Genomic DNA, 27389 nt, shown 5'->3' with positions numbered 1-27389 from the left:
AGTACATTAATCATTTAAATTCCAAATTATGGATAAAGTAAAATAAATAAGAACATTTATATATATATATTTATATATATATATATATGAATATATATGTCTACTGTGTTTATGATGTAAATGGCACAAAATAACTAACAACACATTACAATGAACTGATTTCTAAATGTGGAATGCACATTTGAAGATGTATTGGTTTTCACTGTGATGCACATTTTTTTTTAAATGATGTAGTTTGTTACTGAGAACCATGGTTCTCTTCTCACAGGGTGTCAACTAGGTAAATGTCAAGTTTCCATATGAAAGTCACAGGGCATACTAGGTGTCACAGTATAGGAAATAAGAGCTATCATTTGTAGGCAAACTAATTTCACCAAAAATAAATGAAGTATATCTATGAAGAGAATCAACAGGAAGGGATAGATGACAGGAAAGAAGATGCTTTTAATGCATGGTGGCTTATAAAAACTCATGACTATTTGCGATCCCAGTTCCAGAGTATCTAATATCCTCTTCCAGTTTTTGTATGCAGCACACATGCATACACAGACATATATGCAATCAGAACATCAATATTTAGTAATCGTAAGAATAAATTTTCATTAAAAATAAAGTGGAGAAGCATAGAGGTGCTAAAGGCAAGTAAGAAGACAGTTTGAAGATAGAGTCCTCTTAATTTTTTATTAGCAAGACAGGGCTCCAAAAGAGATTTTAACACAATCATTTCCTTAAACCAGTTTAATTTCTAACTGCATTCTAAACCTCATCCTTATCCCACAGATAAGCATAGCTTTCATTCTTCAAACAAGCTCCTTTTTGTAATAAGCAAAAAAAAAAAACATATATATGTATATATACTGTGCCCCAACTGTTCACAGTGTAGACAACACCAGACTGGATTTCCAGCCCCAATTGGTATATCAAAAACACTACCTCTACACATAAGTCTCAAGGAACATTACAGAAGAGGATACAGGAAGGATGTAAGAACCAGAGGCCTAGGTAGGACATCTGCTGCAAACTAGTGTCTTCTATTTATGATATGCAATGTGTTTTAAGCCTGTATAAATTTCGAGTATGAATATTTACATTGTCTTTATTCATACATTGATGGACATCCATCCCACTTCTATTTCTTAGCTGTAGTGAATACAGCAAAATAAATATGAATATTCAGTTTCTTTTTGTTGTAGGACTTAGAGTGCTTTGGTTAAATAACAATGAAGTAGAGTTTGAGGCTACACAGTAGTTCTACATTTAATTTGCTGAGAAATCTCCACACTAATTTCCATCCTGGTTGTAGCATTTTAAACTTCCTTTAGTAGTGAATTAAAATTCCTCCTTCTCCACATACTCATCATTATTTGTTGCCTGATATTAACAATGCTCACAGAAGTAAGATGAAATCATAATATTTTAATTTGCATTTTGTTGATAGCTAAGTATGTTGAACACATTTAAAAATCTTTATTGTCTATTTTGGTTTACTCTCTAGACAACTGCCTATTTGGATTATTAGCTTACGTATTAATTAGGAGACTTGAATTTTGATATTTCTTTTGGCTATTCTTAACATATATACTATGTCGATGTTTTTTACAAAATAGTTATATTGCTAAAAGTGTTCTGTGGTGTCAATGTATCTTTATAAAAATTGCAGTGTCTTTCTTCACAATAATAAAAACATTCTCCTAAAAAACGTATTAAAACACAAAAGACTTCGAATAGTCAAAGACATGCCAGGCACAAATAACAATGTTGAATACATCACAATACTTGACTTTAAATTAGACTACAAAACCAGAGTGCTATGGTACTGATAACAAGAAAAAGAAAGATGAAGAAGGAAGAAAGAAGAAAAGAAAAAGAAAAAGAAAAAAATATGTAGAAATCTGGTCCGAAGAGAGGACACAATGCTAAACTCTCTTATATACAGTCACTTAATTGTTTGTAAAGGTATCAAAATATAGAATGGAGAAAAACAGCTTCTTAAACAATGATGTTGCACAAACTGGACATCCATCTCAGAAGCAAATAAACTGACCTATATTTGTCGATTCTCACAGATATCAATTCAGAATGAATCTTTATACAAAACCCAGAGTGCTGAAACTGATAGAAGAAAACATTTGGGGATGCAAAAATAGGCAAGAATGTTCTGGAAAGAAGTGAAATAACATAGGAAACAATACCCTCCTCAAAGCAATAAGCAAGATTACATTAAATTAAAATCCCTCGTCTCTGCAAAGGAAACCATCAGCAGCGTGAAGAGACAGCTTAAGAACCAGAGCTGTACTTTAGACAGGGTTAATGCTTCCCTTTTTCATGTTGTTGTGTTAACGTCCTGCCTGCTGCTGGATAATTGGGGGTAGCGAGTCATCTATGTTCATTATTTTCTTAAATTTTCCCTCTTCTAGATAATGGATTTTCGCTCTTCAAAACAAAGAAATATCAGCATATCACATAACACTTTAATATTAATGATGTATTTCATACAAAGCTTAATAAATTTTATTTTTCTCAGGTAAAAAAAAATTCAGTAGCTGTCCTATCCCCTAATTGGTATATACTCTGCTTTTCAGATGGCATAGAGCTGGTCAGAATATCCTTTGAAAAAAGAATCTATGATAAATACAGAAATGTTAAATGATGGTCAAAAATCCTGTGAAAGTCTTTAAACCTAGATGAATATTCCCATATCAACAAGAGGCCATGAGTTGTCTCAGTAGGTCAACACCACGCACCAGCTCATCGCCACATGCATGTGGAGACAGTACCTCCATAAACACAGTGCACACAGTAGCTTTATAGTGATGGCTGTGGGACCAGTTGCACTCAGGTTTGAATGTAGGTAGATGATGTTATGTAGTTTTATTTTCCTGTGTAGTTTATACTTTAAAAATTTCACTTGTAGTTTTTATTTATACTGAATTCAAGTTTTTTTTTTCAGTTTTTCTCTGTTAGTGGAGATTTTTAAAACGTAGCTTGAATTGATCTTTCAAATGCTCCTGTACTTGCAGTTCATTGTGAACTAGATTAAAGTCTATTGGCAAACTATATCTAATAAATTTAATAGTCTACAAGTCTGCTCTCTGATATCCTAGTACTTCATTTATTAGTCAACTATCTTTTATTGTGTGATTCCCAGGGGAGAGGCAGCACTGTAGATAGGGAGAAAATGATATTGATATCCAGGTAATTTAATTGAGAATAAATTATAACTACTACTGGCTATAGAAAATATTGTAATATATGTTTTTTTCTTTAACTTAAAGCTATTATGAAAAGTCCTTCCAATTAAGGAAGATTTAAAAATCATTGTCTGTGTTATTTAGGATGACATTTTACATAGTATGCTTTACCCTGAAACAGCTACTCAGTAACTTTATTTGCAATATCAAGGCAAAAGTGTTTATGTTGAGAGGCTACTAAAGCATAACCACATTAATTCTATATGTATGTATATTAATATATGCATATGCATAGGTTTGTGTATTGTACTAACAATGAAGAGAAAGTTTATGTACCAATAGGAATGCAATAATTTATGTGCAATAATTTATATATATATTCACATAAAGTACTTAAGCTTATGTAGAAGCAGTAAATGATAGTGGCTAGAAGTAGACCAGGACATAAGCAAGGAAGAGCAGGGAAAGAGATGATGATGGAGGGAGAGAGGCAGCATGTAGTTGAGATTCTCTTTCTAGTCTGTGTTGGATGGCCGAACTTCCAGACAGAAGTAAACCACCAAGGAGATATTTAAACATGGGATATTAATTTCCTTGAATTGATTCTCCTATCCTAGAATGAAATTAACACAGTTTATTCATTTGATAAATAACATTGAATAAATGAGGGTTGATACACCAGTTTTGAAGGTTTCCGCTTGAATATTTCATAATCCACTCTCTCTTATTATTGTTCTGTATTTTCTGAGTTTGCATTCTACCGATTAAACCAATAATAAAATCTTTGTGATTTAGAGACAGGATTAAGTGAGCAATTTTTTTTTTAATATATCAAAAGTGGGGGAAAGGAAAACATGGTTTATCTAATTTAGTGAAATGATAGCTAAGAAGTTAACCAGAGTATTTTGTAGCTCTACAGACTTCCTGGTATAGGGGGTTCATAGGATACAAGGAATCTGATCAGAAACTATTTTCTTTCTGAGATACTGTCATCAAACTGATAAATACATAATATGAAAATTGAGAAAATTACACATTGTGAATTCACATTTAAGGGAAAGACTATTACACTAACAATGAAGAGGAAGATTATATGTAATAGGAATGACATGATCTATGCAAAATTCTAAAAGAATGCATTTTTCAGACAATAATACTATATCTAGAATAGCTATCCATTGAAAACAAAGTGGAAATACAAATCTTGTGACAACAAAATAGGGGTTTATGACTGAAAGCCTTGCTATATAAAATAAGCTATATGGAATTCTATCTCTAGAAACAAGTGAAAGGTAATTGCTAGTATGGGAACAAAAGCAACCATGAATGTCATTGGCAAAGTAGATGTTGACATACAAGAGTACATTAGTGAGAAACAAGAGAGACAGGAGACCAAATGCTATTCTAATAAAATGAAAAATTCACACTTTCATCCATATATATATATATATATATATATATATATATAGTGGGTAGAAACAAGAAACAGAAGTTAAACTATAATAGATCAAATGAAGATAATGACATTTTCAGAACATTTCATCCACCAATTATAGAATATATATTATTTTCTTTAGCATATGGAACATGTTATAGAAGTGAACATATGTTAGACCATAGAATAAGTGTTCAGAAATAAAAAAGAAAAAAACTATATCATGTCTCATCTCTGAGCCTACTGGGATAAAAATTAGAATCAATTACAAAAGAAATCAGGAAGCATGATAGTTCACAGATACATAGTAAAACACACACACATACACACACACACACACACACACAAAGAAAATAATAATAACAAAAATACAAGATGCAATTTTTTACAATCACAACAAGCACTAAAAGTTTTCTTGAAACCTATACAATGGAAACAATATTGCACAACTTAAATTAAAAAGCGAAAGGAATACCAAGAGGCAATTTTCCAGCACTACTTCTATCAGCTGAGAAATATTTTACATTAACTGCCTAAAGATGTGTCTCATGGACCTACAAATATATGAGAAAACATACTCAAAGTTGATAAAATAAAAAAATTACAAATATTTTAGCAGATGTAAATAAAATATCAATACACATATTAGCATGCATGTATGCACACATTATAAAAAGATCAGTGAAGGAGAACTGTATTATTTTAAAAGAAAATGAATACAACAAACTTTTAGATAGTCTAACTAAAAAGAGAAAAATAAATTAACAGATATTCAAAAGTGCTAAAGGTTATTAGAGATAAATTTTTAACAGCTGTGCTCCCACAAGTAGAAAGGCAAAAAGAACGGGAAAAAATTTTGGATACATAAAATCTACTAAAGTTCAGTGACAAAGCAGATTAAAATAACACAACCAACCACCACCACCAAATCAATCATGAGCGCTTCTATTTGAGTCAATGATAAAAATTCTATAATGAAAGAATATTCCAGCAGATAAGAGTGTGCTACATAATAAATAAAACAGCAGGTTGCCAGAATGAAAGAGATAGTAAACAAAACAGCAGGAGACAGCATGAAGAAGATAGAACAAGAAAAGAGAATGGAGATTCCAATAGCATATGCATCACCAACCAACTGGTTTTCAAAAAGGATGCAATAAACATCCTGTGGAAATTGTAGGAGGAGGCCGCGTGTTTGTCTTGGCCACTTAGCCCTGAAATAATAACACAAAAACTGTATTCTTTAAATCACTGCTTGTCCCATTTGCTCTAGATTCTTATTGACTAACTCTTGCATATGATTTTAGCCCATTTCTATTAATCTTTGTATTGCCACATGGCTGTGGTTTACTGGCTAAAGTTCCAGTGGCTGTCTCCAACGGCTCCATGGTGTCTTCTCAACTCTGCCCTCTTTCACCCAGCATACAGCAGAGCTTTTCCCTGCTTAGCTAAATTCTGCCCTACTATAGGTCCAAAGCAGTTTCATTAATGGTAATCACAGCACACAGAGGGGATTCCCATATCAGGAAATGGTCAACCTCTTCAGCTAGTGGTGTCGTGGAAGTGAGATTTCATGTGCAAAAAACTGACATGTAGCTAGTATCTCTCAGTCTGTCAAAACTGAACCCAAAGACTCTAGTCTACAACCAGAAATTATATCCTAGCCTGAACGGGAAATCCTTTGAGACAAGTGTAAAGGTACTGATCTTGCAAGTAGGATTTCAAAGATACATCAGCAAAAAAAGGGAAAAGACCTTTCCCTTTACTCAATTAAAGTGAAACTTTAGTTGTCAGTACTTTTTGGGTGGTTTGTTGCCGGGGAACATTAAGATGCCTGTTATTACAAAAAAATATTCATTAAAATTTAATTGCTGATAATCATGTTAATTAGTTAAAATGTAGCTGTGTTAGATGTAGGCTGCTGTTTCTTCACAAACCTCAATTTATTTGTTGCAGGCCCTGATCTAAATGTCCGTCTTTAATTAACCAATCTTGAAAATGAAGATGCCTATCTCGTTATTAATCTAGGAAGAAATCTAGAAGTCTTCCTGCAAAACTGAGTTTCAAATGCAAAACACTCTTCTTTCCAATATATTTTACTTATACCACTAATGAAAAATATCACAATATTTTATTATTTCACAAATCTGTAATTCCTAAATTAATCTTTAGTGACTCTTCTATAAAACATAGATATGTTTTGCTAATATTCAAAATTCAGTTCAATGTTGTTTCATTTATTCTTGAAATAAATAGATATTGGTGAGGGACTAATTTAAAAAAATCATTTTAGAAATGCTTATGGTGTGTAATTAAGATTTCCTCTTTTCAAGTTAAACAATGCAATCAGCAGTTTGAGTTCAGACTCAGAGACACATGCAAAAGTATAAGACAGGACTCCTCCCTTATTAGCTGTGAACTAACTAGAGATCCAGAAGAATGTCAGCAAGAGATCAGGACAAATGGTGAATAGAATATTTTTCTTTTTATTTTATTATTGTAAGAATGATCTCTGAACCAAAGAAAGTATTAGACATTAGTATAATGCAAATTAAAAACTGTTATTAACATCTCATAAATCTTTTATCCTAGGAGCTCTCCTTCGGATGCAAACCTGATGCCTAAAGATAAATGGAGCCGCAAAACAGGGAAAAAGAAGTTGTATTCTTTTTCAATTAAGGTATATCAAGTTCAAGTCATCATTTCTTTTCTTTATTTAATAATCACTTCATAAATGGTATTTTACCACTCATTAAAAAAATTTATATGTAATATGTGGAGGAATGCCTCTGACTGAAGGTGCTTTCTTTAAATTGATTTATCTATAATCCACACAGATTTAATTTTCTAAAGTTATATTTTATTGCTGGATTTCTCACAAACAAATTCCAAACACCAGTGGGTTTATGGAGATGGATGTTTCAGATTCTTTCCAGTTTTAAGTGTTATTCTAGATTTCAGTCTATTCCAATGCTTTACCCACACGGCTAGAAACACTGGTGTTTATCCACTGTGAACAGAGAGTCACAGCTAGCTACAAATCAGTCAGCTGTCTATCCTTACATTCCCATTCTTATTCATCTTGCTCTATTAATATTCGTGATACATTTGGACAGTTTTTAATGTCAGTAATCACAGTCTATTGAATAGCTTGTAACCTATTTTAATTAATTTTTTTTGCCTTTGAAATTTCTCTCTCAATAATGACAGCTGTCATTTTAAAATGTTATCTTTTCAGCACTTGCTTAATGATTCCCCGTTACCTCAGTCCCAGATGTTACTCTAAATACTTCATATGTTTTTTTAACTGTGTATAAAACAAAATATAGTAAAATTATAGGAAATATCATTAACCTGCCCATTGGAACTTGGCACTTTCTAATGAATGGTGTGTACCCACTCCTGCATTGTTCTACTTTGATTAGTTCTTCAAGATTTTCTTATCGTGTACTTGTATCACATTATCCCTCTGTCTTTCAGCTCTTTTTTTTTCCACCAACCTTTTCCTCCTATTCAATTTTGTGTCCTTCGTGACCTTCTCTTTTCCATCAAGGCCACTTTGCGCTCTACAAATATTCTTAGATGTATGGCTTTACACTACATCATGGCCAACTTAACAGGGGCTACATTTTCAGGGAAAACTGGCCATTTCTCTCTCAGAAGTAAAATATTTTCCAATAGCTCGTTGGCTAAGGATGGATCTATAAGCCCAACTTCCCTTTACATGCTGACAGTTGTTTTGGTTTAGGCTAACCCAGGTCCCATGCATACTGACATGACCTCTGTGAGTTCATATGTGCAGCTGCCCTGCTGTTGTCTACAAACATTGTTCCCTTGTAGTCAGTAAAAATAAAAATACTCTCTGCCTCTGGCACTAACGCTTCTGTATAAATAAAATGTAATACAGAATAAAGAAAATAAACGTGATGGAAAAAATATCAGGATAGAAAAACTGTCATCGATATAAGAAATAGAAATATTTGTCTCTTTCAAGGAGGCAAATAGGCAGCAAAGTTTGAGGAGGGGGTGAAGAAAGGCTTCTTGGAAAGGGTAACTCACACTTCAGCATGAAGAATTTATTTGTTTTCATTACAACTTAGAGGTCAGCATCTTTCACTTTTTTCAATGTGGAATTTGAGTGCAAAAAATTGTCAGCTAATTATACTCTCAAGGAAGATGACAGACAAATGGAGGTGTGTGCTTTTTAAATGGTGATCAGTGTATTCCTAGAAATACTAACAATGATTATTACTACATGAAGATTATTAGAAGTTGAAGCCAGATTATTCATACTGAAATTGAAACTGATTACAAGATAAGATTTTGCACACACAGAGAAGTTGGTCTTTGGCTATTCAAAGACACATAAATACACACACACACACATACAAATATATTAATTTCACAATGTCTACTTTCCAAGTTATGCTTGAAAAGGCTACCTTTTATTTTCAAAACAAGATTTATCACCAATAAATATATCAAGGTGTTCTTAGAAGAAAATGGAATTTTGACATCATCGTTACATGCTTATATTCAGAAGCTGAATTATAATTTCATTAGTAGAGAACAACCTTTACATGGCAAGGCCCCACCTCTACCATAGATCCCGTTATTTTTACAAATGTCAATTGCACTGTGTATGCTGGAAAACATTAGACATCTTTCTGACATCTTTCTTTGCAAATTTGGGATCTTCTTTAAAGCATATCTTCGTCCACATCTCAGTAATTGCCAACATCTTGGGAGCAGTGTTTATTCATGTAATTGAAAGAAAGAAACAGCTAGATTCAAAGGCTGCCTTTATCATTCTGCATTCCAAAGTCTCTCCATTTTGCGTTGACAGAAGTGAACAGTTTCCCTCTCTTCCTATGTAAGTATTTACTCTCTATTTCTTAAGCAACTAAGGATGTGCACGCAGTTGTGTTTTACAGACAGGAACGCTGGCAATGAAGATGACACAATAGACCACAATGCCACGAAAGGGAATATTTAAATTTGGAAACAAAGCCAAGCTGCCCAGTGCCAGTACTAACAGGAAAGTGTCAAACAGAGAGATAAAGAAGAAAAATGCAATGCAATTGAATTAAGAGGCTTTGCCTTATTTTTATTAAATTTCCTTTTGGAGTGTGGCAGCTGTAGGCAGAGATTTAAATGTTGGCTTCACCAATATGTTTTCTTGTGGAATGTCTCCAGGAATCGGAAACTGAGGGCCAACTCTGAATCCATTGTAATCCCTGTGCTTGCAACAGATGGAGCAGCAGATTTTTGCACGATGCTGTGGTGCAGATGTAGGCTGGTGAGGACATTGCGCTGTGAAGCCGAAGATAGCATCTTGAACATCTACGGGTGTTCAAGAATATCAGTTTCACTTGGGTTGGTAAAAAAAGAAAAGAAAAGAAATACAATTTGGAAAAATGCTTGTGTCTAGAGAAAAAAATAATAAAATAGCTTAATATTGAAACCCATGATAAATGCAACCAGAAACTGAGGTAGGCAAAGCCCTGCCCTGGCAACAGCAATAGGAGCTGGTGGCTGACCCAAATGAGATGAAGTTACTGCCAAGGGTACTCTTAGAACTCAGTAATTTACCTATTCTATGTACTGAGGGAGCACGCTTGCTGAGGGATTAGAATGACAGAACTAGAGTAAAGAAAGTCAAACCTTAGAAGGGAGTTGGTATAGCTGCGTTTTATTTCTGTGAAAAGACACCATGAACAATGCAATTCTTATGAAGAAAGTATTTAGTAAGGGACTTGCTTATAGTTTTAGAGGCTTAGTCCAACATTATCTGTGTGGGTAGCAAACAAGCAATTCACTAGGTATTTAAACCATAAAATGCCTTTTTCAACATGGCCACACCTCCTAATTCTTTGCAAATAGTTCCACTAACTGAAGTCCCAGCATTGAAAAATCTGAGCCCATGGGGCTGTTCTCAATCAAACCACCACAAGAGCACACAGGTTTTTTGACTTTGTTAAAGGAATAATAAAGACTTTATTCATTATTTTTTGTAGTTTGATATTGGAGATATAAGAATTTATATAAAACTGTTTTCACCTGTGCATTTAAGACTCAGAAAATATGCCAAAAATGCCCATTAGGTTAACATCAAAATAGAGAAATTTCATTTGATGGTTTTAATCAATTCAAAGAAGAAAGTGTGGAATTTGCTTTTTAAGATAAATGATTTCCTAGCTTATCATATTCTTAATAAAAAATCAGAAGAGAAGAGCCTGGTATTCAGCCACACAAATAACAGAGAAGAACTGTGTCCTTCTAATATTTATTCATTCATTCTAAACACACTTTATAAAAACTGTAAACAAAATATCAGCATAAAGATAATCACTATTTTAAAATTTCAAATGTCAACGTTGAACATAAAGCCATCCACTTTTGCTTGTGCTTTTGAGTTAAACATTTAATATACTCTTTTCCCCCCTGAGAATGTCAAAGTACAAGCTTTCAATTCATGGTAATTTTAAATTGTTAAGGCCAAAGACACACTTTTTGGTTTTCGGTTGTTTCATGTCAGTATGACTGATTTCCATGATGCTTTCACGCTGTGATTCCCGCACAGAATCTGCTAAAATTTTATTGTTGTTGTTATTTAATTAAATGAGTTAAGTCCTTATTTATTGAGTCAGAATTATATGAAGTCTAATATGCCAAATCATGAAATACAAAATGCAAAGACAAATAAAAAGTATTTCAAAAAGAAAAATTATTAAAAATAAAAATAGTGTCCACAGTTTTATCCCAAAGATACAGAAAAAAGAATGTGCCAATGAAGCCCTTGGCTACAAAATTATAAAAAAAAAATAAACAAATAGAACATACATGAATGTCACTAGGTATAATTAAAACCATCTGGTGCTATAATTTAAGTAAAAAATACTATACATTTAAAATGTATGTAAATTAATAAGATGATTAATAAATATAATGTGTCTATTACTTCATATTTGATAAAACATATCTCCTATTACAATTTTTGATATATTTGTTAATTACCTATTTTTTAATGAATCATTTATATTTTAATGTGATAGAAACATTTCTTCTGAGCATAGTATTGACAAGATATGCTGTATTTTAAAATTCTCATTCTGTAGCTTCTCTTGAATTGTTTTTTGAATAACATCAGTAATTTGAATCTACTTAGAAGTTTTTCGGGTTCATCATGTTTTTGATAGAATACAGAATACACAGATACATGGATATTATACACTTAGGGTGATTCTGTCATTTCTAAACAGCACAACTTCCTTAGATTTTGTTCTATTCATCACCAAGAAAAAATAAGATCAAAAGGTAGAATTAAAACCTAAAGAACGTGTTGGCAATCAGAATGTATTCCATAAAATGTATATAGTCATAAGTATGAACATGCTATAGGGGCATTGAGAAAAAAATCTTTGCTTATGGAATGTAAGAACTACAGTTATATGGACCACTGCCTACAACCTCATGCTTACTTAATTCAGTGCATCTGCAGAGCCACCAGATACTATTCAGTCCCTCATGGATCTACTGCCAGAAGGGACAGTGACTGAATTTATTACTCCAGACAGTAAATTTCAAGCACTATCTTCAAATTAGTTTACTTCATTTCAAGGAGTAATTTCTTTATAATTCATGACATATTGCTTCAGTAAATGTATCTCAAACATCAACATTGGTTAATTCTATTAAAATATTAAAAGAAAGCAAATATCTAAGAGACCTTTGAACACATCTGTAGAAGTAGGTATGGAAGTTTAGTTTCACATGTGAAAATAAATAATGTTTTCTACATTAGGAAGCTGTTCTGAGAATTTAAAAAAACAACAACATGTGAACACTACATAGTTACTCAGTAGTCTTGACTCTGTCTTTCAAATTATTAACCTTTCATATTAGTTACTAGTGAAGTAACATTTAACAGTAAACTAGTTCCGAGAACACATTTATTCCTGGGTAAAGGACTCTGTGGCACTTGTTCCTTCAGTTGTCCTAGCTTTAATTCTCCCTTTTCCACTGTGACTAGAGAAAGTTTAAAATGCTGAAAAATATGTGCATATGTGTATATTGAATATGAATATATACATACATATGAACATAAATACATGTCCATATGTTATTCGTTGTACTAAGAACTGAACCTGTGATTTCATACATACTAGACAAGTGTTCTGCCATTGATCCGTACTCCCTCTGCTGGAAAGTATCTTTAAAGTAGAGCAATATGAATATCTTGTGAGACAAAACAACCTGGTTGGAGTAGAGAAAAATTATCAACATAGGCTAAGAAGAGTAGCTGAACTTTTACTACTCATGCAACTCTGTACCCTTTATTTTTAAACTATTATTATCCAATCTCTTTACCAACGTTAATGTCTTTATTTAGTTATGTAACATTTTCAAGGTTTCTAGTATTTCACACTAGGTTTGAATGATTCTAGAACACTATCATTTCAGCTTTTTTTTAACCTGACAATCCCCAGACTTAGTATAATTCATTGTCCTCAAATATACTTTATGTTGGATTTGTTTGACACAATGAAGTATAATAGACTAGAAGCCGTCTACATAGGACTGTGATTTTGAATGGTAATACATTTAGTCACTAAACTGAAGCCACAATGTTAATGTACTCCATTTGTGACAAATGAACGAACACATAAATAATTAAAAAAAAATAGAGGACAGGAAAATAAATCCAGAATTAGATATATAGATTAATCAATATGGTATTGAATGGTATTGAATACAGACAATAAAGTACTCTCAAAAATAAAAAAGACTAAGAGAAGAAAGAAAAGTGAATATTGGGATGAAAGCTGTGAAGAGCGCTACGATAGACTGTTATCGGACTTTGAAAGTATAACTGTTTACTGTGTGGAAAACTTGCTATCTTTGTCACCTACTGTCACATCCGAACCTTAAGCAATCGTATGTCCGCCTTCACTAGCTCTTGACTTTCCAGCCACTCAATTAGCATATTTTGCATTTACTTTAAAGAAACCTCTGCTTTCCCTTCCTTCAAAGGGCCTTTACATTTTCCTCAATAATGCAGAAATTATTATGAAAATTGAATTCTACTCCTTTCCTCTGTGCTGTGCTTTTTTATTTGCATCAGAAAAAAAAAATGATTAAGTACCGGGGACCATCAGAACCCACATATGTTCATTTCCATATTTTCTCCTAGGATGTGTATGAACACAGAGCTTTATTGCGTTCTCATCTGAGGCTTGTAACATCAAAGCAACCAGTGTCCTCTTATGAGTTTAGTTTCTCAGGCATCTAGTGATTTGCCAATTCCTTGGGCCTTCAGAAGATGTAGATGAATCATAAACCACCAGGAGCTTTAGGTGCTATTTGAATAAATATTTAGGCTTGTATGTGTCAGCTGTCCCATTTCTGACATACTTCTTATTTATGAATGATAATGTAGAAAATTACTGGGCTGTTCTCAAAGTCGGCATATAAGTTACTAGACCTTCACATAAAGAAAATTGTATTGCATTCCATATGGGCTGACAATATTGATTAGAGAAAAATAACACCATTAAGTAAAATGTTCAAAGTATGATAAGTTCAAAGTATGAAAATTCATTAGCATTAAATAATAAACATGTATATTCTCAAAAATAAACATTAATTTTATAACAATAGACTTTATAAAGCACCTTTTAAAATTTTAAAATAAATATTTTTTGTTTCTAAAACTGATTTTTTAAAAAAGGAATCTTTTATAGGAAATACTCCGTTCTCAATATACCTGATGACAGAAAGATCAAACAGATTTTCAGATTACTTTAGTAAGATAAACAGCAGCCTGTTCTCTTGATTGCTAAAGATAAAGTTGTTAAAGTAATAAAAACAGGATATAGGTATTGGGAAGGCAGTTTTAGGGTAAGTTTCCAATTAATGACCAATTTCTTTATGGACTAAAAGCCAGAAACATCCTTTGCTTTTTGTTAGCTTTGTCCTTGCCAGAACTCAGAGAAACCCAGGAAAGCTAAACCAATACAGTCCTTGGACAGAGGAAAGGGATGCCAGGGAGCAGACTGGTTTGTCCTCATTTCTTTTCCCTTAGGAATACCTATTTACAGAAAGGTTGTCAGGATGACAGAAACTTCTCTACACCTGGACACCTAGACTAGAAACTGAACACAATAAATCATTCCACCCATTTATTCATTCAATAAATACTATGCAACACAAGGAATCCCTCTCCTAGTGACACCTACTACTACGCAAAAGCCCTGCCTTCTTCCTCATTCTTAAGGCCTCTACAATAAAATACTTTCCTCTAAAACTCCCCCTCTATGGTCATGAATTTGATTATTCTACTATTAAAGGCAAGAAACTGTAAACTACTTTCTTTGAGGTAACTTCATTGGATTTAAGGTTGTTGCATTTTTGGATCCTAGCTACCCAGCCTAAAATCTCAACAAGACCTGAGAAATGCTTTTTCATTCTTAAATACACTCTGATATTGCCATATAACAAACACAACAATAATTTCATAGCACCAGACTATAATCTTTTAACAGAATTTTATGTTAAATATGAATATGATTTCTTTAAAAAATTAATGTGTTGCACTAATACCACAAATGATGAAGTAACAAATCTATGAATTGTTTGCTACACTGAAGTTAAAAAAATCACCTGGAGCATTTTCGGGATGTGGGAAGGTAAAGGATACCCTCACCTTGGAGTCTGACCAAAGCCTCTCACCTCCTTAGAAGCAAAAATTCTCAGAAATGAAAACATTGGCTGCAAGATGCTACAATAAAAGAATATTCCTTTACATATAGGCCTAAGAGCTGATTCTGTACCGCATTGTATATTTCTGCATTCCTCTCCTGAGGCCTTGCTTGAGAATTTAAAAGAAAACCACTAACTTTGCAGGGAGTGGTGATGCACGCCTTTAATCCCAGCTCTTGGGAGGCAGAGGCAGGCAAACCTCTGTGACTTCAGGGCCAGCCTGGTCTACAAAGCTAGTTCCATGGCAGCCAAAGCTACACAAAGAAATCCTGTCTCGAAAAACAAAACCAAAACAGAACAAAACTTGACATTGTTTACAGGAAAGACATCCCATCTTCCTGTCCCTGTGAGTTACACTTTTACCATCTCAACTGTAACTCTGTCAGGTGGTCCCCAGGAGACAGCTTGGTATCTCTTACAGGTTTCTATGAAACCACTCCCACATACACACCAAATCTTGTTGTAAAAGTAATGATGAAATTGTTTCTTAGAGAAGTTATACTTACGTACTTGATGTTTCATACTTTTTCTTCTGAGCTGTTAAACCTACTGTTCAACATTTCTTTCTAAATAATTTTTAATAAGTCCCAATTCAGTTTTATGCTGGTGTCCTAGTTTGCTTTCTGTTGCTGGGATAAAACACTGACCAAAACCAGCTTGTGGGGGAAATGGCTTGTTTCATGAAGGTTTTTAGAGTCCACCACTGAGAGAAACCAAACAGGAATTCAAGGAAGAAACTTGGAGTCAGAAACTTGAGGAAACATGGAGAACAGGAATTACTAACCTTGCTTCCTATGGCTAGTTCAGCCCAGGACCATTTGCACAGGGGTGGCAGAACCAACAGTGGCCTGGCTCTTATCCATCAATCATCAATGAAGGAAAAGCCTCACATATATGGCCATAGGGTAATCTGATGAGGACAATTCCTTGACTGAGATTCCTCCTCCCCTGGCAGCTCCAGTTTGTGTCAAGTTGACAAAAACCTAACTAGCACAACTGGATAGTCCTTAAATCATTTCCCTATCAAAGCCACTTAACCTGCTTTGGAAAGTATCAAGATTCCTGCATCTCTGGATGTTAAGTACAACAGTGGAGAAAACTGTGCCTCCTTTCTCTGTTTCCCATACACTGACACTAACATTTCAAAATAAAGATATATAATCTACAGTTAAGGATTATGGGGTCAAACTTGCTTGATCCTGTCCCTGTTGCAGTCATCTAAGGTCTGACTCAGTTTCCCCACCCCCACCCTGCTCACACCTCCCCCACCATTGGGCTTGAGGTAACTTTTTCCTTCTATTATACTGCTTGCTTGCTCTACTTTCCCTTGCAATTGCCAAAAGCTCCCAGCAGAAAGCAGTAAATTTAAATTGATAATTTTAAATTACCTTTGGAAAAAATATCCAATCTTTTGTTCTCTTTGAAAGTAATGTATCTGGCCCAAATTAAAATTTAAAATTATACAGTTAAAATGGATAGAAATGACTATTGTAAGTGAGTAAAAATGTCAGAAAAACTGTATAATAAATATGCAGGAAGAATTAGTTATAAAAAGAAATGTTTTACTATCTAAGAAACAAAAGCTAGAAATACACTGTTGGTGATAATTAGTGGAGACAGGTTTTGAAGGCACTCTTTTTATAAACAGAAACTGTCTTTTTTCATAAACATCACAACTTACTACTAATTCAATATTATCTGGGACCTAAAAGAGACCATGTGAGGATCTGCTCTGGGCCTAGATGCATTGTTCAGGGAGTTCACAGCAAGGCTCCCTGAGTTCTCCTGATCCCCTCCTACATCCTTCTCCATCATTACAGCCTTCTCATCCTCAATGTTTCTCGTCACTCACTGAAGCCATTGTCTTTAGAAGCATTCTCATCTCCTCTAGTGATCTTTGACCTTCCATTATTTTGGCTTGACTTGAGCAAGGACTCTGATATCTACATAGCAATGCTACAGGTGTCCTTTTGAGAGAGCTGGAGATTTTTAACTCTCAAGATACTGGTACACTGCAACCCAAAAAATACTTCATAATTATGATTAAATTTAAATAATAGAATTATGTTTAAATTTCTAACAATCATTTATTATTAGTTTTATTCCCATCAAACAGTACTCTTTAAATTGCTCTTGATTTTTTTCATGTCTTAATTTTATCACTCTTAAAAATTATCACAAATATTAGTGCCTTTTCTTCCTCATTTATTTTTCAAGTGAAAAATCAAAATGATTATAAGTTTAAATGGTTATACGTTTAAAATACATTATATGAAAAATTTTCTTCTAATATGTAAATGTTTGTCTTGAGATATAGTTATTAAGGATGAATACAGGTTAAACATTGAAAGGTTAAATGACAAGGTTAAATGTCTAATTCTGCAGTGCTTTTGTACTTGACATGTACTAAGGTTGCCCTAATGATTTAAATATATTTCCTTCCTGCTAATACTTACTTGTCTCTTTCTGTAGGTTAACCTCCGTATTCTGTGCTTATCACAAACAGAGAGGAAATAACTTTCTAGGTCTTTTGTGAGTCTTTTTAAAATGCACGGACTTTAGGGAAATCATATTTTCTTGAAGGAAATGAGGCGTGACCAATCACACAAAACGTGAGAAAATCCCCTGATGAATGACCTTTGCCATGTGTAAAAGAAACTGTTCAGCGACTAAAGTTTCATGGATTTCATGCATGGAAATCAGATTTTCTGGCCACCAGTGTTGTTCAGTAAATAAATAATCCATCATTGTGTCAAACAGTCGAAACATGGAGATACTACCCTTGCTGTCTGAACAGATATTTTGAGTTAGTGATATGTAAGGTGCTTGCCTATCAGCTGTTGTGTAGGCATCATGCGAGTTTCCACTAAGTGGAATAAAATGATTTAGCCCTGGTGATGTTAACGGTGAAAGCATTTATTTGAATGTACCCACATCTCTGAATTCATTGATATGGGGTAAATTCAGGGCGGGTTCTCATAATGTTTCTGCTATAAGCTGGAGCATTGCGTTAATGTCATCAGCTGCTCTAATACAGTTCCATACACCTTCTTATCAGTTCATTAATGCCCAGTGCAACAGCTTTGTTAAAATACATTAGCAAGATTCTACCTGAGCCTTATGTTTATGTTTTTATTTTAAGTATATTGTTAGTGTATTAGGACAAAGACTGCTAAAACAAACTTTTGGGTGACCTTTTGGTTTTCTTCATTTTGCCCATGGTATTCTCTTGAAAGTAAATACAACATATTTTTTTTTCTGACTGTATTATGTTTAAATCTTATGCTAAAATTTTTTTTTTTTTTTTTTTTTTTTTTTTTTTGGTTTTTTGAGACAGGGTTTCCCTGTAGTTTCTAGAGCCTGTCCTGGAACTAGCTCTTGTAGACCAGGCTGGCCTCGAACTCAGAGATCTGCCTGCCTCTGCCTCCCGAGTGCTGGGATTAAAGGCGTGTGCCACCACCGCCCGGCTCTAAAATTCTAAGTGAAGTTTTGTTTTAGATTTTTTTCAGCATTCACAGGAAAACCTGAAAGTTTTCAAACTTTCAAACATGAAAACCCACCCCATACACACACACAAACACACACACACACACACAAACACATACACAGAGAGAGAGAGACAGAGAGATAGAGACAGAGAGAGAGAGAATGGGGTGAGGGTAGGGCAAGGATGGCTAATTCAGCTGAGCTTACATGGATTAAATTAGAGGCTACACAAATAGCCATACATGATTATCTTGTAGTTAATGAATTTACTGTAATGTGTACTTGCTCACCATACTAAACTGTATTCTTTCTACTTAGTAAAATAAATTCACTATGTATTTGTATCACGTTTCAGTGGCCTCATGCATCTCATATTTCCTATATTTCTCATTAATGCAAGTAGGGAATGTACACCAAATGATTTGTGTCATTAAATTTGTATAAGAGTTCCTTTTATGGACATTTTATGAACCATTGTTTCTGAAAGTCATTCCTACTAGTCCATTTCCATTCATTTGGTACTCCCAGCAAAACACAGGCACTTTTCAAACTGGAACCCCCCACACACACACATGTAACATGGTCACTGTCCTCTCTGCGTCTTCATTCTGTTCAGTCGTAGGGTCACGAAAAACCAACAGCGGGTGCCAGTTTAAATTTCTCCTTCCATTACATCAGCCCCACCGTCACAGTAGGTGGGCACATCCCTCGTGGCCCTGGAAACCTGACTTCTTTGCTCATTTTCTCTCTCCTGCTCCTCATTTGGACCTTGGGATCTCAGTCCGGTGCACCAATGTGGGGCTCTGTCTCTATCTCCATACATCGCCAGATGAAGGCTCTATGGTGATATGCAAGATATTCATCAATATGGCTGTAGTATAGGGCCAGTTCAGGCACCCTCTCCTCAGCTGCTCAAGGAACAAGCTGGGGACATCTCCTTGGTCATGTGGGAATCCCTCTAGAGTCCAGTCTCTTGCCAGCCCTCAAATGGCTCCCTTAATTAAGATATATACTTGGACTGGGACTGATGGAGCAAGTGATCAAACCGGACTCTCTGAACATGGCGGACAATGAGGGCTGACTGAGAAGCCAAGGACAATGGCACTGTGTTTTGATTCTACTGCATGTACTGGCTTTGTGGGAACCTAGTCTGTTTGTATCCTCACCTTCCTAGACCTGGATGGAGGGGGGAGGACCTTGGACTTCCCACAGGGCAGGGAACTCTGACTGCTCTTTGGATTGGAGAGGGAGAGGGAGGGGAAATGGGGGAGGGGGAGGGAAATGGGAGGAGGTGAAAATTTGTAATAATAATAACAACAACAACAACAACAACTCATTCCAGTCACCTTTCTTCCCTTGGTTCTTGAATCAGTCCCCTGACTAACTTCTAACCAGAAACCCAACACTTGGTGTGAAGGGAGTGTTCTAGTTCTTCCCACTGCCATCCTCAGCCATTTCTTCCAGGCCATCTCGATTTCTATGGTACTTGCTGCCAACACTCAGCAGGGACCACAAGGCCATCCCTTGAGATTTTGACCTAAAAAAGGATATATAAATTCATTCCATCCCAGCTTTACCTCTTCATCCACCCCTGCTATATCAAACCCCCAGGCTTGACCAGGATTGACTTCTACATGAGGTGTCTAGATTCCATCTATGTGTATTCCATACCATCTAGTCTGCCTGTACCTGCTTCTCATCTAGAAACTTATTCTTAGTTGAACACCTTTCTTCCAAGCACAATATGCTCAGTTTTATGTACATTATTGCTATCCTTTTTTCATTGCCTAAAATAGATATCATGTGCCAATAAGCCAGTTTTTCCTCCTCACTCTAGATCCACCACTACATCTAATCTTTAGGTCTACAAGTGGTGAGAAAATCCATCACTATGCCAACCTTGGTGAACTCCTTAAATTTAACCATTTCTACACCTTCCTTAGCTTCTAGACCTGGACCTCATTACATCGGTTAACAGATTAAATTTCTTAAGCCCATTTACACAACCGTAAACCACCTGTAACATATCAGAACTTTAGAACTCACCTGGGTTATACATCTTGAAGGATCCACCTTGATGAATCCCTGAAACCTCTCCTATGGCATATTATCCACCCCAAAGCCATTGCTGCTTCAGGCTAGATATCCTGCCTCTCCTCAGGACAACCGCAAAGATCGATGTCACCCATGAATGGAAGCTTCTAAATTTATGAGCATCACAAACCTCGCTCCTCTTTTGAGAAGACATTTTACAGATGTTTTGCCATGTCAGTGAAAACCAGGATAAGAAAATCCTATAAACTAAATGAAAAAGAAAAAGATATCTGTTTTTAAAATTCTTTGATCTTCTACATCATTAAGTGGCCTCGAATTTCATATGAAAATGTTGGGATGTGACTAATAAAACAGAAGCTACTCCAGGAAAATAGTGCAGAAGAAAATGTAAAATTGTTGCCTAAAGATCTGCCCAATGCATAATGTAGGTAAATGCTAGGTTACTTTTTAGCAATCAAAAAATGTAGCAACAGCAAAGAAATGTCCATATTCGGCATATCGCAGTTTCCAAGAGAGAGCCATGTTGAAAACAATGATTAAAGCTATTAAAATATTACAAAATCTCCAAAAATGACACAGAATGCTTCTTTTTTATTCACCTCATGGTGGATAGGACTCTCAAAATGTCACAGGATAGCCTCTTCCTCTCTACCTGGTCTTGACCTAGGGAAAGTAAAGACTATAATGAAAACCCCTGGATAGTTTTTTAGTTATTCTATTCTCTAAGAGGAATACAGTTTTCAAGTACTATTCTAATCTTTTGGTGGCTCCCAACCAGCTTGACTGAGCATCATCCTTTTGATGTCCCACTGTTATCATGTCTAGCCGTACAAAGACCCTCTTCTTTTTCTAGTCTTTGAGTATAATAATTTTCTGCAAATTTTCTATTATCTCTTCTTGTGGCAGCATCTCAAAAATCAATTAGCATTAACACCACAAACTTTATATTATCAGAGATTTATATACTTTTTTGTTAATGTGCTCTTTGAAAAATCCTTTGCCCTTTGAGTACTTCATATATAAACACATGCTTATGTATGTATATATACATATATTAGTATATTTAAATACATACATATGAAAATATATATCCACACACTACTTTCCTCTCTCATTCCTCTCAGATCCTTCAACACATCCCCTTTCCATCTTTATGTCCTCTCTCTTTATCTCTCTCTGTGTGTCTCTGTCTCTCTCTGTGTGTCTCTGTCTCTGTCTCTCTCTGTCTCTCTCTCTCTCTCTCTCTCTCTCTCTCTCTCTCTCTCTCTCTCTCTCTCTCTCTCTCTCTCTCTCTCTCTCTCTCGATGGGCTTTTCTTTCCTGGCCACCAGTTCCCAAATACCTGATATGGAAACTTGATATTAATGACAAATATTCAGTCAATAGCTCATGCTTGTTACTAGCTAACTCTTACATTTTAAATTAACACTTATTTCTTACCTATGCTATACCACATGGCTTGGTGACTTTTCTCAGTACAGCATGTCCATCCTGATTCTCTCTGCATCTGCTTGCAACTGCTGATTCTGTCCTTTTTTGTCCCAGAGTTTTCTGCTAGGCTTACTGAGCTAACTTCTAGCTATCCAGCTACTGACTGCCTATTTTATTAAACCAATCACAGTAACATACATTCATGAAGTATAAAGGAATATTCCACATTTCTTTCTTTTAGTCTAATTAAAAAGGATGTTTTTAACTTATCACAGTAAAATTGCATACAACAAAAGCAGCTGCCAAGTTAGAATTGCAGCTACAATATTCAGTTCATTTATATTTACAAATTTAGAGAAAAACTCTTACTTATCATAACTTTGTGTTTCTAAAGTTTTATACTTAATTTACCTTTTTTCATAACTAAGGAAATCTTTAACTATAACTGTCTTGTCTTCAACTCTGCCCACAGAAGGGTGAAATGATACTTAATTACAGGTATATCTGGCTGCCTAGACAGCCACCCTAGGGTCTTCTGTAAGAATACGGGTCATCCAGCTTCAGCATACAGGCTTAGAATACCTGACAGACATTTCCGAGAAGCAGGGAGTTATGAAGGACTGTCGCGCCTTGTCTTGGTAAATTTTTTCATTCGATAATTTTTTTTGCATCCTCCTAGATGAGTTTGGACAATATACTACCAGCAATTGAGTCAAAGGCAGTTTCTTTGTCCAAAAGGCAAGCTTTTGACTTAAAGAAAGCAAGCACCACATGAAGAATCTTCAGTGCCTATCCTCTCTGAAGTAGATTGGTGCTTCCCAGAGCAGATATGTTTTACTGCCAAAAAAAGTGTTATGTTATTAAAACATTTTGAATTCCATATTATGTAGGTCTTTGAACTTTGAAGATCATCTATCTAAATATATCTTTTCAACTTTGAAAACATACCTAATATGACGATAAGTTTGACTATTACAGATGATTGTTAATCTGTATTTCTTAATTATGCATTACCTTTTTAAATGAATTGCATAAACACAATACACTAAACAAGAGTAGAAACATATATACAGTGTAACAAAATTAAATTTAAATTTGTATCAGTAAACCAAAATTCTTATCAATGTAAAATAATTTGAAAATAATAGTTGAATTTTGAGCTAAAGTCAATTCAATAATCTTCCTTTTTCTGCTTCCATTCCTATAAATATCACTCTTTTTCCAATAGGGAAAGATCTTTGAATTTAACCCTTTTGTTTAGCTTTTTTACTACAATCAATAACAACTTGTAAGTAACCCCCCACCCCAAAAGTAATCGCAAACATTCATAATCCATTGAGTAATCAAACTCCACAATACCTCATCTCTTGGAAATGTAGGAATCATTCTTTAGACTACTTCCTGTTGTCTGGGGGCCTTGGAATCTTTAGGCAACCCTGAGAGAATTTGGGATTATGCTTAAGACTTGGCTGGAGCAGTCTGTGGGGCTGGATCATCTCAGCCAGCAGCCTTTAAACTGTTTTGGATACAGAATTCTGGGAGACTGTAACATAAGCATTCTGAAATGCTACATCACTTGGGCCATCATTTTTCAATGGTTTTGCTTCCCTTGTTATGAAAATACATAAACTTCATTAGTACATCTCTCAGATCTCACTGTTATCTTGGTAAATGACAGATCCACACCTGATTTAGGGAATAAGTAACTGAGAAGTGATCATGTATAGGCAGGTCATCAATAACACACATCCTTCCTCCAAAAGCTTAGTGATTGTTGTAAAAGAAGGAGCAGAAAGAATATAAGAGCTAGAATCTGTAGATTTCTACAAGAAAACAGTGTTTTCTAGACACAATAGGACAGTTGCACACATAAGCAGTTATGGCAGCTTTCATAGGAAATGGGAAAGCTCAAGCAAGACAGAATCCCTCAATGAAAAGGGGAAAATGGGAACAATGTCCATCCAAAGCTGAGATGCTATTGGTAACTGACAGTTTCCAGGAGAAGGCAATTTTGTTTATTTTAATGTTGAGCTTACTGATGGGTCAAACACAATTCAGTGGATCCACATACATGAAAGTGAATAGGTAATATTGTCCAATGGGCTTCATAAATAAACAAGAACACGAAATTGGGAGGCTATGGAATACAGTAGAAGACATGGATTTGGAAGGAGATGGGAGAGGGGATGAAATTTTCATAATATATAAATATATATGTATAACTTAGAAGTTTTAAATATTATTAAACTAATAAAATAAATAAGACTATGTTTCTATGTAGTTGTGATATAAAAACAACAATTAGATGCTTTGTGGTTAGTTTGGAGATGGTTTAAAATTAAGCACTCTTAAGAGTGCTTGTTTTTCTTCTCCAGTACTCAAGTTGATTTTCTACATTCAATGTGGCAGTCCATTGCTCTAGTGGATCCTATGTCCACTTCTGCCCCCCCTGAGTATCTGTACATTCATGGAATACACTTATACATATACGTGCCAATATTTTTTAAGTATATTTCAAATGGCATGGATAATTTTAGCCTCTGACAACATACATTTCATCATGAGAAGCAATGACTATATATTAAAAGCAAACAAACATCCTGTGTTCTCTACCCTGAAGAAATTTCAATGTGTTTGAAATCCAAGTTTAAAAAAAACTTTTATATAAATATAATATTGTGTTATTGAAACATAGCTTCATAGATTAACTTTTTCCTCTATGATGGCATACAAAGCTTGAAGAGGCCCCAAATCTCCTAAATTGTACCATTTAATGAAATCTAAAGCTTGCAGAGTTTTAAGCTTTTTGACTTTGAAGGTTAGCTTTGAAGTTTTGCCAAAACCTGACTGCAGAAGACTTTGCTGTGAAACAGAATTCCTGACACTCAGATTAGTATTGGGGCTCAACATTCTCAATAATGATCTTGCCCATTCTAACCATGAACAGCCACCACATATGGTAATTCTGACTTAACAGCTCTCAGAAGATAAGATGTGTAACATCCTGGCTCGGATATTTATTTATTTTTCATTTTGACACACTGAGGCTTTGGAGAGTGTCCAGTTTACATAGCCAAGTTCCTTAATGGGATATGTCATTTGTCCATGTCTAAGAGAGCAGAGCAAGGAGGAGAAAGACCATAAATGCTTAACTCATGCAAGTACGGATACCACATTTACTTTCTCCCTTTTCTTCTGTTAGATAAAAGTGCTGTAGCAAAATCCTGTGAGCAACTCTACTGCTCTCTGCTTGCCAACTCCCTATCAAGACCAATCATGCTTGCAAAAACTTTTCTGAACCCATACACAAACAAATTAAAGAAAGGGATTAAATTTGAAAGCTTTTAAAGAGTAAGATGCATACTTTCTGTTAATGTGAATAATTTTATTTTCCATTTAGAAAATATTCTTGCCGTTTGGTTGCCTCTGCATTTCTTAAGTTGTACCTGAAGTTGACATTCATCAAGGAAAAAACTAATCCACAACTTTCATCCAAGAAAAAAAAAAAGACTACTTTTCAGCTCTGTAGTAGGAGATGGGAGAGCAACATATGGAGAGATTTATTATTGCACTCAGTTTCTCAGATTTAAAAAAAATTACCAATGTTATTATGAGTATATAGCTCTGGCACCCACAACAAATGGAGTGAGAATGTTGCTCAAGAAGTTAATTACACTTCCAACTAAGCAATTTGATTAGGAAATTTAATCAGGAGAGGCAGATAGATTTATTCAATAAATACATACAAATAAGTTTTATGAAATGAATGTGTGGCACATAATAAAAAGATACAGGCCACATCTCTTAGACAGTGCCTGTAAATACAGATTGGGAGGAAATAAATAAAGCAGGGCTTCTTACTGGTGTGGCAATTTTGGGTAAATTTTGTTTTAAATGATATTCAGCTAATCAATTATCAACTTGATGGTGAGTATATATAACAATTGGCAGTAGGTAATGGCATTACTTATATATTATCTATATCGTAATTACTGGTGAGCAATTTACTACTTTATTACTTTTATTTCCTGATAAATACAAAAAATACTGCTATTTATTACATACACCATCATCACATAAATTCATTTTTAACATGTTGGAACTGATCATCTGGATAATTGATCTTTTTATTATTTATAGTCAACAATACTATTTGTTAGCAAATAAAATAAATCAATGATAGTGATCCTTAGAATTTCATTCTGATTTTATTTGTAGAATCGGTTGTTTAACATTTATGAATGTTACATAACAATTTGGGTGAATACACTAGTTTTGCTTTAATTTTTTTCAGGAAAATTATTCAATCTGTAAATATTAAGTAATACATAAAAACAAGTGTAATTTTTTGATTCATAAGGTAAATGAAATGCAAAACTTAAAGTAATAAAATGTTAAACTATTACTAATTAATTTTTGTTAAGAAACAGCCAGTATAAATATATTTTCACCTGCCAATATGGAAAAATACACTATATGAACATGGAAAGTTCTTTTTCACAGGCATTCAAGCATACACATTTTCTATTCTGTCCATTTTAAATTATTTTGGAAAGGATAGTTTCCATCCATTTCCTTCCATATGTGACAACAGGGCTTAGATGTTTATAAATTGAATCATGTACTTATGAAATGTTATATAACCTATCAGTAAATTATTATTTAATGCAAATTTTGATTAGAGTTAATCAATTCCAAATTTAAAATATTTTCTTTATTTAATAGTTCTTGAGAATTCTCTACAAATAATTCGGATCATCATCATTCTTCCCCAGTTCCTCACAGGTCCAGCCCATTTCCCTACCCACCCAATGTGTATGTTTTTCATTCACACCTCAAAACCAGCTTGTACTGTCCATATACCCATGAATGTGTTTCAGTCCACCGAAGCATGGTACTCCTAGGATGAGAGTCAGCAAACTGACTCTCCCTCTCTCAGCATAGATAAAATCCTCATACTTCCTAGGATAGGGGTGGTGTTTTATGTACGCTTTCCTTTTCCATGATAAGATTTGGTCTGAGTTGAGCTTG

Source organism: Arvicola amphibius, chromosome 11 (assembly GCF_903992535.2).
Source record: "Arvicola amphibius chromosome 11, mArvAmp1.2, whole genome shotgun sequence".
Classification (NCBI taxonomy): domain Eukaryota; kingdom Metazoa; phylum Chordata; class Mammalia; order Rodentia; family Cricetidae; genus Arvicola; species Arvicola amphibius.
The sequence above is the reverse complement of the archived record's forward strand: the minus strand, read 5'-3'. Positions refer to the sequence as shown.